The following is a 12503-nucleotide window of genomic DNA, read 5'->3' as shown; positions in this document are numbered from 1 at the left end:
TTTCTTAAGATAGAAATATTTTATTTTTGTACATGATACAAAATTTAAAATAAATGGCTTAGAGATAATATTCCAGTGCCAAATATAGCAAATTCTTTATTGTTCCAAAAATTCAAATATTTCATTAAAATACATTTGAAAATTGCATATAAGTGCACATAGTGTACTTATACATTTTATATTCTAAATCAGAATTTTCAAAACTGTTTTTTGCACAAATAATTCATTTACACCCACCAATCACTGAATCTATTTAGCATCTTTTGAAGAGGTGTAATTTTTTGAAAAATGTGACATTTGTTTTCGTGCCAGTGCATTTGTCAACATTAGTGTAATTAGCTGAAGTTTCATCAACTAGCTGGTGCAATCTGTTCAGAAAGCAACTTTGAATTTTGAATAGTCTTATAGATTACAGTTAGAGTTTAAGCCTATGGGATTTAATTTTAGTTCTTATATGTGAAAAACAGAAGAAAATACTTTTGAATAAAGTCAGCATGATTTTTAAAAATTCAGATTATACAGTATAGAAAGGATTTTTGCAGTATCAATAAAAATTTTAGGAAAGTATTAAAAACAATCTCCCTGAAATTCTCAATTACCCAGACAAAGTCATTTTGTTACATAGCGAATAACCACACAATGTGCTATCAACGCATTTATTTTAAATGAAAGAATAGTTCAACTTGGCTTAAGTCAGAAAAAGGAAACAAAGATGCTAACAATTATATTACTTATTGATTGGAATTTGTCTCCACCATGAGGCAGCAGAAGAAAAGGCTTAGAAAAACTTTAAATAATTATTTTATCAAGATACATTTTTGTTGAGGTGGATAAAACTTTGCTTTTACCTTGGTACAGAAGCTCTTATACATGTAAGAATAATTTTAGAAAGTGTGAGAGAAAGACTTAGATTGTTTTTTCCACACCAGTATAGAATATATTTAGAGCAAAAACCAAATTTGAGGAACAAGGAATAGAAAATAGTATCTCTGATAATGAATAACTTATGCTATGACAATATTCAGTCTACCAAGCAGGTGGTCTCATAGATTCAATGGCTAAACCTAAATAGAACGACAGGAAATAGAAGGTTGAAAATACTCATTTTTAATGCCAAATAACCTAGATTAAGGAGTTAGAATTTTAAAAAATTCATACAACTATCCCATACCTGTTTACTGTTAATTTCCCTGTAAAGATACACACAGAGGCGCGCACACAGACAATATATTGTGGTCCCTGTTTTCCAGGAGTTTATGCTTAAGTTGGGGAGAAAGATATGTGGAGGATAAAATCCTTATTTTATTAACCAATGAAATCTAAATACTATTACATGAAAAATTCGGCATCGTCATGGAAGAGATGGCTCTTGAAGGATAGGCCAATTATTTTAATTGGTTGAAATTCATCTTTGGATAAGAATTTCGTGTCAAAAACGACATGAAAAGTATATAGGTGGGAAATACAAGAGGTCAAATTCTGTAAGTGGACTATACTTGTGGGAGTGAGTGAGAGAAAGGTCTTAGATGTATTCATTTATTGATCATTAAATAAAATTTGAAGGCCTGCTAATTTTAGTCCCTACACTTGTTTTAGGCAGTAGGGATGATTAACACAGCATTAGCCCTTGAAATACTTAAAATATTAAGACAGAGGCAGAACGTAAATGTCCACAACAATATTTGTAAGAAAAATTGATTTATAAAAAGAAGAAAAATCCAAAAACAAGGGTAGTATGGTACTTAAGGTAGTAAAAATACTCTCAACATAGGAGATCATGATGGAGGTGGCACTGACCCAGACTTGAAGGATAGGTAGAATTTAGATATGGAGAGATCAGATGATGAAACACATACTAGTCCTCCAATTTGTCAATGTCCTCCTGATAATGTTTCGATCACCTTTGTTAATTCCTTAGCCCTCAATACAAGTGTGAGGAAAGAGGGGTTTAATTAATATTGGGGAAATAGAATTATAAAGAAGTCATTGAACACTACCATAAAAGTGATGAATGTTAAATGTTGAATAAAAGTGGTCAAAGTGGATATCCTTTCTTATTCCAGATCTTACAGGAGAAGCCTTCAGTCTTTCACGATTTAATGTATTGTTAGCTGTAGGTTTGTAGGCATGCCTTTAATCGGGTTGAGAGAATGCCCTTCCATTCCTAATTGCTGAGAATTTTTATCAAGAACTGAAGTTATATTTTGTCAAATGCTTTTCTGCATTCATTGACATAATCTTGTACTTCCTTCTTCTTTAGACTAAATATAGTGCATAATATTGACCTGGATGAATTCTACTTTGTCATTAATATTCTTTTTCTATATTGCTGATTTAATTTGATAATATTTTGTTGAGGATGTTTGTTTCTCTGTTTATCAGAGAAATCGGCCTGTAGTTTTTTTTGTTTCTTTGTCTTTGGACTGTCTTTGTATTGTTTAGGTATCAGAGTAATCCTACTCTTGGAAATTAGTTATGAAGTGTTTCCTCTTCTTCATCTTTTTGGAAAAGATGCCCAAGTATTGGTGTTATTTAGTCTTTAAACATTTGGTAGAATTCATCAGTAAAACCATGTGTGCATAGAGATTACTTTTCAGAAGATTTTACCTATAAATTCAATTTCTTTAATAGTTATAAGGTTATTAAGATAATCTATTTCATCTTGGGTGAGTTTTAGTAGTTTGTGATTTTTGAGAAATGAGTCTATTTTATCTAATTTGTCAAATTTATGTGCATAGAATTGTTAGTAGTATTCTCTTATTATCTTTTCAATAATATTTTTGTGGGGTCTGTAATATTCTTGTTATCTTTTTAATAACACCATCAGGATCTGTAGTGATATTCTTTCTTTCATTCTTCATATTAATAATTTGTTACTTCTTTTTTTTTCTTTTGTTAGTATCCCTAGAGGGTTATCCATTTCATTGCTCTTTTCAAAGAACTCTACTTTAAGTTTCATGATTTTCTTTTGTTCTCTTTCAATTTTATTGATTTATCCTCTTTATTATTTTCTTCTCAGTTGATTTTAAAATTTCCTTTGTTTTCTGTTTCTTCAGGTGTGTTCTTAGATTGTTGATTAGAAATTATTTTTGTAGTATAAGCATTGAATGCTATAACTTTTCTATAATGTACTGCTATAGTTGTATCACACAAATTTTGACACATTTTATTTTCATTTTCGTTCAGTTAAAAATATTTTCTGTCTCCGAGACTTCCTCTTTTACGCATGGATTTTTTAGGACTTAATTTATTGAATTTCCAAATGATTGAAGATTTTCCTGTTATTTTCCTCTTACTGATTTTTAGTTTAACTCCAATTTGCTCAAAGAACATATTTTTCATTATTTTAAGTCTTTTAATTGTGTCCAGGTTTGTTGGATGGCCGAGGATATAGTCTGCCAGGTTGAATTTTCCACGTGCACTCGAAAAGAATGGGTAACCTGGTGGTGTTGGGTGTCTATAAATGTCAACTAGATCTAGTCAGTTTACAGAGCTGTTTTGCTCTTCTAAAAACTTGTTGATTTTTATTTCTACTAATTCTGTCTATTACTGGGAGAAGAGTTTTGAAATATCCAACTAAAATTGTAGATTTGTCTATTTCTCCTTTTAATTTTGTCAGTTTTTGCTTTATGTAGTTTGAAACTCTGTTTTTAGTTGAATACATATTTAATATCTATTTAGTATTTAATATTATTTTTTTTAGTGAATTGACACTTTACTCATTATGCAATCTCCCTATTTCTCTCTCTCTGGTAGATTTATTTGCTCTGAAGTGTACTTTATTTAATAACGACATAACCATTCCAGAATTCCTTTGATTAGTGTTTGCATAGTATATCCTTTTCCATTATTTTACTTTTAACCTACTCATATCATTATATTTGAAGTGAGATTCTTGTGGTCAGCATATAATTGGGTCATTTTCTTTTTAATCCATTCTAGCAATCTCTGTCTTTTATTGGGTGTGATTAGATCATGTATATTTAATATTATTGATATATTTAGAGTTATACCTACCATTTTATTGTTTTCTGTTTGTTCCCTTTGCTTTTATTCCCCATTTTCCCCTTTCCTACTTTCTGCTTCTTTGGGTGATTTGAACATCCTAGTATTTAATTTTCAATATATTACTTTGATTTTAACAACATCTCTTGATAATTGTTTCAGTAGTTACTCAAGGGAATACAAAATATATAGTTCCCTTTTGAAAGGCTATTTTGAAACAATATTTTACCACTTTAATTTGAATGTACAAATCTTACTACCATATAGACTCCTTTGTTCTCTCTGATTAATGCTAGAGTTGGTTTATATAGTACATCTATGTACACTGAAAATGTGACAATGTATTTTTTGTTTTCAATCATCACATAAAATGTAAAGAAATCAACATGAGAAGAAAAACATGTTTTCCTAGATATTTACTGTTTTTCTTATTCTTTATTCCTGATGTTTCATGTTTTCTCTGCCGTCATTTCCAATCTTTCTGAAGAGCTTCCTTTAGCATTTAAAAAAAACTTCTTTTTGGAGCAAGTCTACTGGCTATAAATTCTTTTAATTTTCTTTCCTCTGAGAATGTTTTGATTTCCCTATTCCTGAAAGATATTTTCACTGGATACAAAATTCTGGATTTATAGTTCTTTTGCTTCAAAACTTTAAAAATATTGTGCTAGTTTTTCTAGGCTCTCTTCTTCTGATGAGAAACCTATAGTCTTTTGAATTGTTGTTTCATGGGTAATATGTCTTTTTTTTCTTGCTCCATTTAAGATCTTATTTTTTTGCTTTGTTTTTAGTTTTCAGAAGTTTGAATTCAATGTATCTGGTCATGGATTTCCTTAGGTTTATTCTATTTAGGTTTTGCTACCTTCTTGAACCTGTAAGTTTATGTCTTTTGCTGTAACAAAAGAAATTTTATGTCATTATTTCTTCAAATATTTTTTCTGAACTGCAGTCATTCTTTCTCTGGGACTATGATCACACTAATATTAGACCTTTTGGTTTTGGTCCAAAGTTCTTTGAGCCTCTGTTCACTTATATACTTTTATCTTTTTTTCATTTTATTGTTCATACTGGCTAATTTATACTGATCTATCTTGTCAGTTTGTTGATTTTTTCCCTCTGTCATTTCAGTTTTGCTATAGAGTCAATTTTTATTTCGGTTATTGTACATTTCAGTTCCAAAATTTCCATCTGGTTTTTTGTTATGCCTCCATTTGCTGATACTTTCTATTTTAATATTTGTTTCAAGAGTGTTTGCAATTATTCTTTCAAAGAATTTTATAATAGCTGCTTTTACGTCATTGTCAGATAATTACAACATCTGCACATCTATGTTATCTTGTCATTGTCTTCCATTGACTGCCTTTTCCCATGTGACTTAATAGTTTCACAGTTTTTTGTATAATGACTGACTTTGAGTTGTTATGCTGGACATATTGAACACTGCATTATCAAAAGTTGGGCCTTGTTTAGCTCCTATGGAGAATGTTGATATTTTTGCTGTAGTAGGCCACTGACTTTATTATGTTTAGGATAAGAATCGAACCCTACATTCTTTGAGCTAATACTCTAAGGTCATTCCAGTTTTCAAAGCAGTACAGTGTTATTCAGAACTGAACATTTGTAAGTCACCCAGTTGTCAGTCTGGGACCTAGGTAGAGATCTATCCATTAATTCAGTTCTCAAAGTTTTTTGTATGCTAATCTGAGTCAGATTCACAAGTGCATAGTTTGGTAGTGAGACCAGGAATTCATAATTAACTTTATGGAATTGCTTTCCCAAGCACCTCTCTCTCTCTGTTATGTACCAAGTACTTTTTCTTTCCCCAAGGTTCCCCTTTCGGTGTATCAGCAGACACTGCTCATTTCAGTGATTGTCCTGCACTTATAGCTGACAGACAGAGACAGAGAGTGAGAGCAAGAATAACAGAGAGAGAGAGAGGAAAAACAATAGGATTTTGCCCTGTATTCACTGGACATGACTTTTACTCAATGGAGAGGAAGGTTTCCGTTCCTCAGAACTGGATCCTATAGGCTCTTGCTGCCAGTGTGAAATTCCTTGGGAATTAGAGCACAAAAAAAATGGAAAGAAAGGATAAAACAAAAATAAAAGTTTTTTTCCCACTCTCTGAGTTGTAAGAGTTCCTTTTCCTACTCCTCAAGATAGGATACTACTGTATCTTTCTTTGTGTGCCCTGTATTTCTTACTTTTGGGTTCTTAGCTGAGCTGAGTTCAGGTTAGGAGATAACAGAGAAAGAAAAAATGTGGTAAAGTCAACACAGATTTGTTGGCACATTAGATTCTGATGTTCTTCCCCAAACTGCTTGTTGCTATTTTGTTTTTAGAGTCCTCAAATAGCTGGACTATGCATTCTGTACAGGTTTTATAGGTGTTTTCAGGGAGAGAGAAAGGAAAGTATGTATTTACTCCATTTTACCTGGAACTAGAACCACCTAATGAAAGTGAGAAAATTTTGGTATAAAAAAGTTTCTAAGACTCAAATTACAGACTTGATACTAAATATTTATTTACCTAATAAAATTCTTTCCTGTGACGTCTAATGATGATGTTGCTATATACTCATTCTTCTGTCACTCATATTTTGGCTGCTAGTAACTCTGTATTTGTTTTGTTTTTGGCTTATTAACCAGGAGCTTTCTTCACTACCATTGCATTATTTCACCCAAGATGAGATGTTTCCAAGATGACGCTGGAACGGGGCTTCTGTGAAAACTTTATAATCACAACTTTCACCCTCTTCATGTGCTAAGTGGAACCTTTTTACCTAAGCCTGTCTATAGACATCAAGAAGTCTGGAGCAGGTTTGAATATAACCTATTATTCTCCCATGTGTATAGGGTTTTTAGTGATGAAATATTGGACATAGTAGAGATCAGGATTTAATTGCATATGGCCTGGAGTTAGTATTTTCATGAGAATTTCCAGTCTAGTAATTTGAGAGGAAGGGCTGTATATTTGAGGAGGCAGGAATCACATAAATTAGTATATAAATGCAAAGAAGCAGGAAGTTGTTTACCTTGTTAGAAAACTAGAGGGGCCAGCCCTGTGGCCAAGTGGTTGAGTTCACATGCTCTGCTTTGGTGGCCCAGAGTTTCACCAGTCTGGATCTCAGATGTGGACACAGCACCACTCATCAGGCCATGCTGAATTGGCATCTGACATAGCAGAACTAAAAGGACCTGCAACTAGAATATACAACTATGTCTTGGGGGGCTTTGGTGAGATGAAGAAAGAAAGGAAAAAAAAAAGGAACATTGGCAACAGATCTTAGCTCAGGCCCAATCTTTAAAACAGAAAAAGAAAACTGAATGGAAAGATAAGTTGGAGTCAAAGTTATGGAACGTCTCGAATGTCAGAGTCTGGACTTCATCTGAGACCAATTATGGAGAGCCTTTGACGTTGCCATAAGAGTCAGTTAAATATTTAAATATTATATCTGAGTAGCTAAAAGCTATTTATGATAAAAACAAGCTGCAATAGTAATTCATATGACTGAAGGATATAATAGAACACTAAGCAACTCGATGATATGTTGGTAAAGTACCAAGGCATTAATCTAAAGTTCATTTACATATTAAAAGAACATAAAAAGGAAACCTTTAGAGTTATAACCAACTTCAGAAATCAGTCAGTTTAAAATTTTTTGTTGGAGGGTAATTTTTTCTTGTGTTTCTGATGAATAGTAAGACATTAGTCACCTGAGGAAAAATTTTAGGTAACTCAGCTTGCTTATCAGAGTTCAGGAGCGCTTGACATATACGAATGCACTGATTTTCACAGCAAACTTAAAAAGTGAATACAATTACTCTTGATCATACTTGGGGAAAACTGAGGCACAGGGATATGCAGGAGCTTACCTAGCAACTAAACACTCAACTAAAAGGAGAACATTTCTCCAAAGTTTTTGGCATAGTGTGTTTTTTACATACTCCTGGAGCAAAAGAGCAGTCTAAGAAACCCATGGGAAAGTAAAATATAAACAGCTTACCAACCGATTGTACTAAACACTCAGAAGGTGGTATATACATTTACATACATGAAGAAGTCCTTTTATATTTGGGATAAACACACACACAGATATGTTAGTCTTTAACTTAAGCAATGACAACTCTTGGTTGAAATTAGGAAATTGCTAGCAATTTCAAGAGAAAATTCGTAATCACTTGAAGAGAATTTGAAAGACAAATACCAAATTAAAATATAGGAAAATCTATATGCCTATTCAGATTCCCAGAGAAAATGGGAAACCTATCTTAAACTGTTATGCAAGTAATTTGTTATGATGTCTGATGAGAAGCTATTCAAAACAGTCTACAAACACTAACCAAATTACCTTATTGACAAAAATATTCTGCTACTTGTTGCCAAATGTGCACTTGCCTGTCACTTACTTCTGGAGATACACTCATAAATTTTAGATGGATGAAAATATTTATAACGTGTAGCCACAGAGATCATTGTAATCTTCAATTTTAAAAGACTATAAGAAAAAGGGCTTCTGGGGCCGGCCCTGTAGCTCAGCGGTTCAGTTTATACGTTCTGCTTCTTGGCCACCAGGGGTTCACGGGTTCTGATCCCGGGTACAGACACGGCACCTCTTGGCATGCCACGCTGTGGTAGGCATCCCACATATAAAGTAGAGGAAGATGGGCACGATGTTAGCTCAGGGCCAGGCTTCCTCAGCCAAAAAGAGGAGGACTGGCAGTAGTTAGCTCAGGGCTAATCTTCCTCAAAAACAAAAACAAAAAAGAAAAAGGGCTTCTGATCAAATGTTAATACCACATTCAAGTGTTCTTTCATTTCCACTACTATAATAACATTTAGTAAGTTTTTCATTCTAGAGTGCCATTTGTAGACATTTCTATTAGGAATAAGGTCTTTACATGGACAAAGAAACAGTTTCTGCACTGTCAGTATTAAATGTGCTTTGCATGAGTTTAATTATTTATCCTTCATCACTGACAATAGCTACAACATTGGCTTTTGTAATGTGCTTCAATATTTTTCAAATTAAAAATAATCTGGATGTTTAATGTAGATTTCAATATGAAGCTAGCTAAAAGTTTGCAAAGAATGTAAGTTGCTTACCTACATTTGTTTATTAAACTGTTTAGTTTTTTGTCATTTCTGAGTTACATAACCCATTGCTTTATAATATTTAAATTGGTTTTATTTACACTTTATAAATTATATTCTCATAATTGTTTTGATTTCCTCTCTTGCTAGTTTATTTCCAAGTTTGTCTTTTTGCATTTAACTTTTTTTCTTTATTAACTGGGTTAATTGTTTAATATTTGTAAAGGTGTTTCCCAATGAGAATCAGTTCTAGGATGTACTTACTCACATTTCACTCTTTGATAATTAACTCTTTTTTTGTGTGTTTGCCTTTATTAATTCTTACTTTTAGTTTTATTTCAGTTAATGTATTGATTTACTGTTATTTAATATATGAATATGTTCTCTTAAGGAATTTTAATAAGTAAATTTATTCCATTTATATTTAATATTTACTCTCTTAGTTTTGTCTCTTTCCTGCACTATTTATGTTGAAGTTTATCAAGTGGATCTCTGAAACATTCCTTGAATTCATGAATTTCTGTCCATACCAATTCAGGTCACTTTCATCTCTCATCTAGGTTATCACATAGCATCCTAACTTTTTTGTGCTTCCTTCTTTTGGCCCTCTATAATATCTTCTCTCTTTAAAAGTCAGAATAATCTTCTTTTAAAAACAAAAATTAGGCCATGTCATTCACTTGCTCTAAACTTCCCATGGCTTCTTGTACTGAGAATAAACTCCAAATTCTTTACCATGTCTTCATGGATCAACAGAAATAGACCATCTATCTTTTTCTTCTCATCATTTACAACTCTCTCCTTACATGCCAAATTCAGGGACGCTCATCTCCATTCATTTAACAAAATACTATTAAACACTTAGAGCATCCCAAGTACTTTTCTAAGGTCTTGTGATATATCTGTTAAAAATAAATAAATAAATAAAATATGTGTCCTTGTGGAATTTACTTTCTGCATACTTTAAGGTGGTTAGTGGTTAATTTTAGGTTATATGAATTTTACTTTAATAATAAAAAGGGCAGCAAATAGAAAACACTGACAAATATGGTAGATATTAATCCAAATTATTATGTATCAATAATAACATTAAATATGCATGGTTTAAATACAACAATTAAAGATAGAGATGGAAGAGTAACATCAGCATCATGGTGGAATGAACTCTCCCTGTAAACTCTCCCTTCTACAACAAGAAGGACATTCATAATCCACCAGAGGACATCAACACAATAAAAGACATTGGAGAGACCCACACAGCCACAAGTCAGAAGGTGGAGGTGCTGGAACCCCCTACCCTGAGGAAGTGGAGTGAGGTAAGAGAATGCTTCTGTTCCTCCCTGAAGGGCAGCAACCCAGGGACTGCGTGTGGCTTCTGAGAGGAAAGGGGGAAGGGAGTGGCAGCCTTCTGTGGTAACACCATAAATCTCTGAGGTCCCTCACAGCCTGAAAGCACCACACAGAGGTGACTAGTCATCATGGGAGTGTTTTCATCAAGCCCACATCCCAGTAGATTAGATAGCAAGGGCAGAGTGAGAAGCCCCCAAGATTGTGCAGAAGGAAGAAATCACCCCTCCCCCATCCCAGTGCCCCAGCTCAGCACCTGAAAGCTGTCCTACAGATCACAGTGGGCTGAGAATACACAGCTCTTGATGCCCGCCCAGTGACCACACGCGGAAGTAGCGATCAAATACTATCAATGTGTAAGGACAAATCCATGTCATCTAACAGTATGAAAAAATATATCAAATGTCCAGACCAGAAAGAAGATAAGTACCAAGAAATCAACAAGGAAGACACAGAAATCTATAACCTAAATGACAGAGAATTCAGAATAACTATCATTAAAAATCTCAGTGAGTTAAAACAGAATGCAGATAGACTGTTCAACGTATTCAGGAGCTACTTCACAAAAGAGACTGAAACTATAAAGAACAACCAATCAGAAATATTGGAGATGACAAACACAATGGATGAGATAAAGAAGAATATGCATTCCCTGAATGATAGAGCTGATATAATGGAGGAATGAATTAGCAATATTGAAGACAGAAATATAGAAATGCTTCAGATGGAGGAGGAGAAAGAACTAAGACTAAAAAGTAATGAAGAAAGTCTCTGAGAAATATGTGACTCAATTAGGACATGCAGCATAAAAATTATAGGTATTCCAGAAGGAGCAGTGAATGAAAATGGAGCAGAAAGCTTGTTCAAAGAAATAATAGAAGAGAACTTCCATAACCTGGTGAAGGAGCTGAAAATGCAAGTGAAAGAAGCCAACAGATCTCTTAACCATATCAATGTAAAAAGACTTACTGCAAGGCATGTAGTAGTGAAGCTGGCAAAAGTCAATGACAGAGAAAAAATACTAAGGGCAGCAGGGCAGAAGAAAATAACTTACAAACGAGCCCCTATCAGTGTTTCAGTGGATTTCTCAGTAGAAACCATACAGGCTAGGAGAGAGTGGAATGATATGTTCAAATCTTTGAAAGACAAAAACTTTCAGCCAAGAATATTCTATCCATCAAAAATATCCTTCAGATATAATGGAGAAATGAAAACTTTCCCAGACAAACAAAAGCAAATGTAGTTCATCACCACAGGACACCCCCCCCCACACACACACACAAGAAATGATCAAGAAGGCCCTCGTACATGAAAAAAAAGGAAAAATGGATTACAAATCCCTGCATAAGGAGATAAATATGTAGACAAAATCAGAAAGTTGTAGGTATCCATCAAAACAGTTTAGCAAATACTCAAATATAACATTAAAGATAAAGGGAAAGAAAATTCCCCAAACAAAGATAATCTTGTCATTTAACCACAAATTCACAAGCTAAGATGAAATAAGATGTGACGAAAACAACTTAGGAGGGGAAGAGGAAAGGGATTGAATTGGCTTAATCTAAGGAAATAAGAGTTTATCAGAAAATTGACTATCTCTTCTACAAGATTTTGCATATAAACCTCATTGTAATGACCAAATAAAAAAGTAGAACAAAGACACAAATAATAAATAGGGAGAAAACTAAGAAAATGAGCATAAAAAATACCTAACTGAATTGATAGTCTGAAATACATGGGATGAGAGACAAAGGAAATGCAGAAGAACCAGAAAATGAGTGATAAAATGGCAGCATTAAGCTCTCATATATGAATAATCACTTTAAATGTAAATGGATTGAATTCTCCAATAAATAGACACAGAGTGTTGATCTTGATTAAAGAACAAGACCCAACAATATGCTGCCTCCAGGAAACACACCTCAGCTCCAAGGACAAATATAGGCTCATAGTGAAGAGATGGAAAACGATATTCCAAGCTAATGAAAAACAAAAGAAAGCAACTCTTGTTATACTTATTTCAGACAAAATAGACTTCAAGATAAGACAGGTAAAGAGAG

The sequence above is a fragment of the Equus przewalskii genome, chromosome 5, assembly GCF_037783145.1.
Source record: "Equus przewalskii isolate Varuska chromosome 5, EquPr2, whole genome shotgun sequence".
Classification (NCBI taxonomy): domain Eukaryota; kingdom Metazoa; phylum Chordata; class Mammalia; order Perissodactyla; family Equidae; genus Equus; species Equus przewalskii.
Note: the sequence above shows the minus strand (reverse complement) of the source record.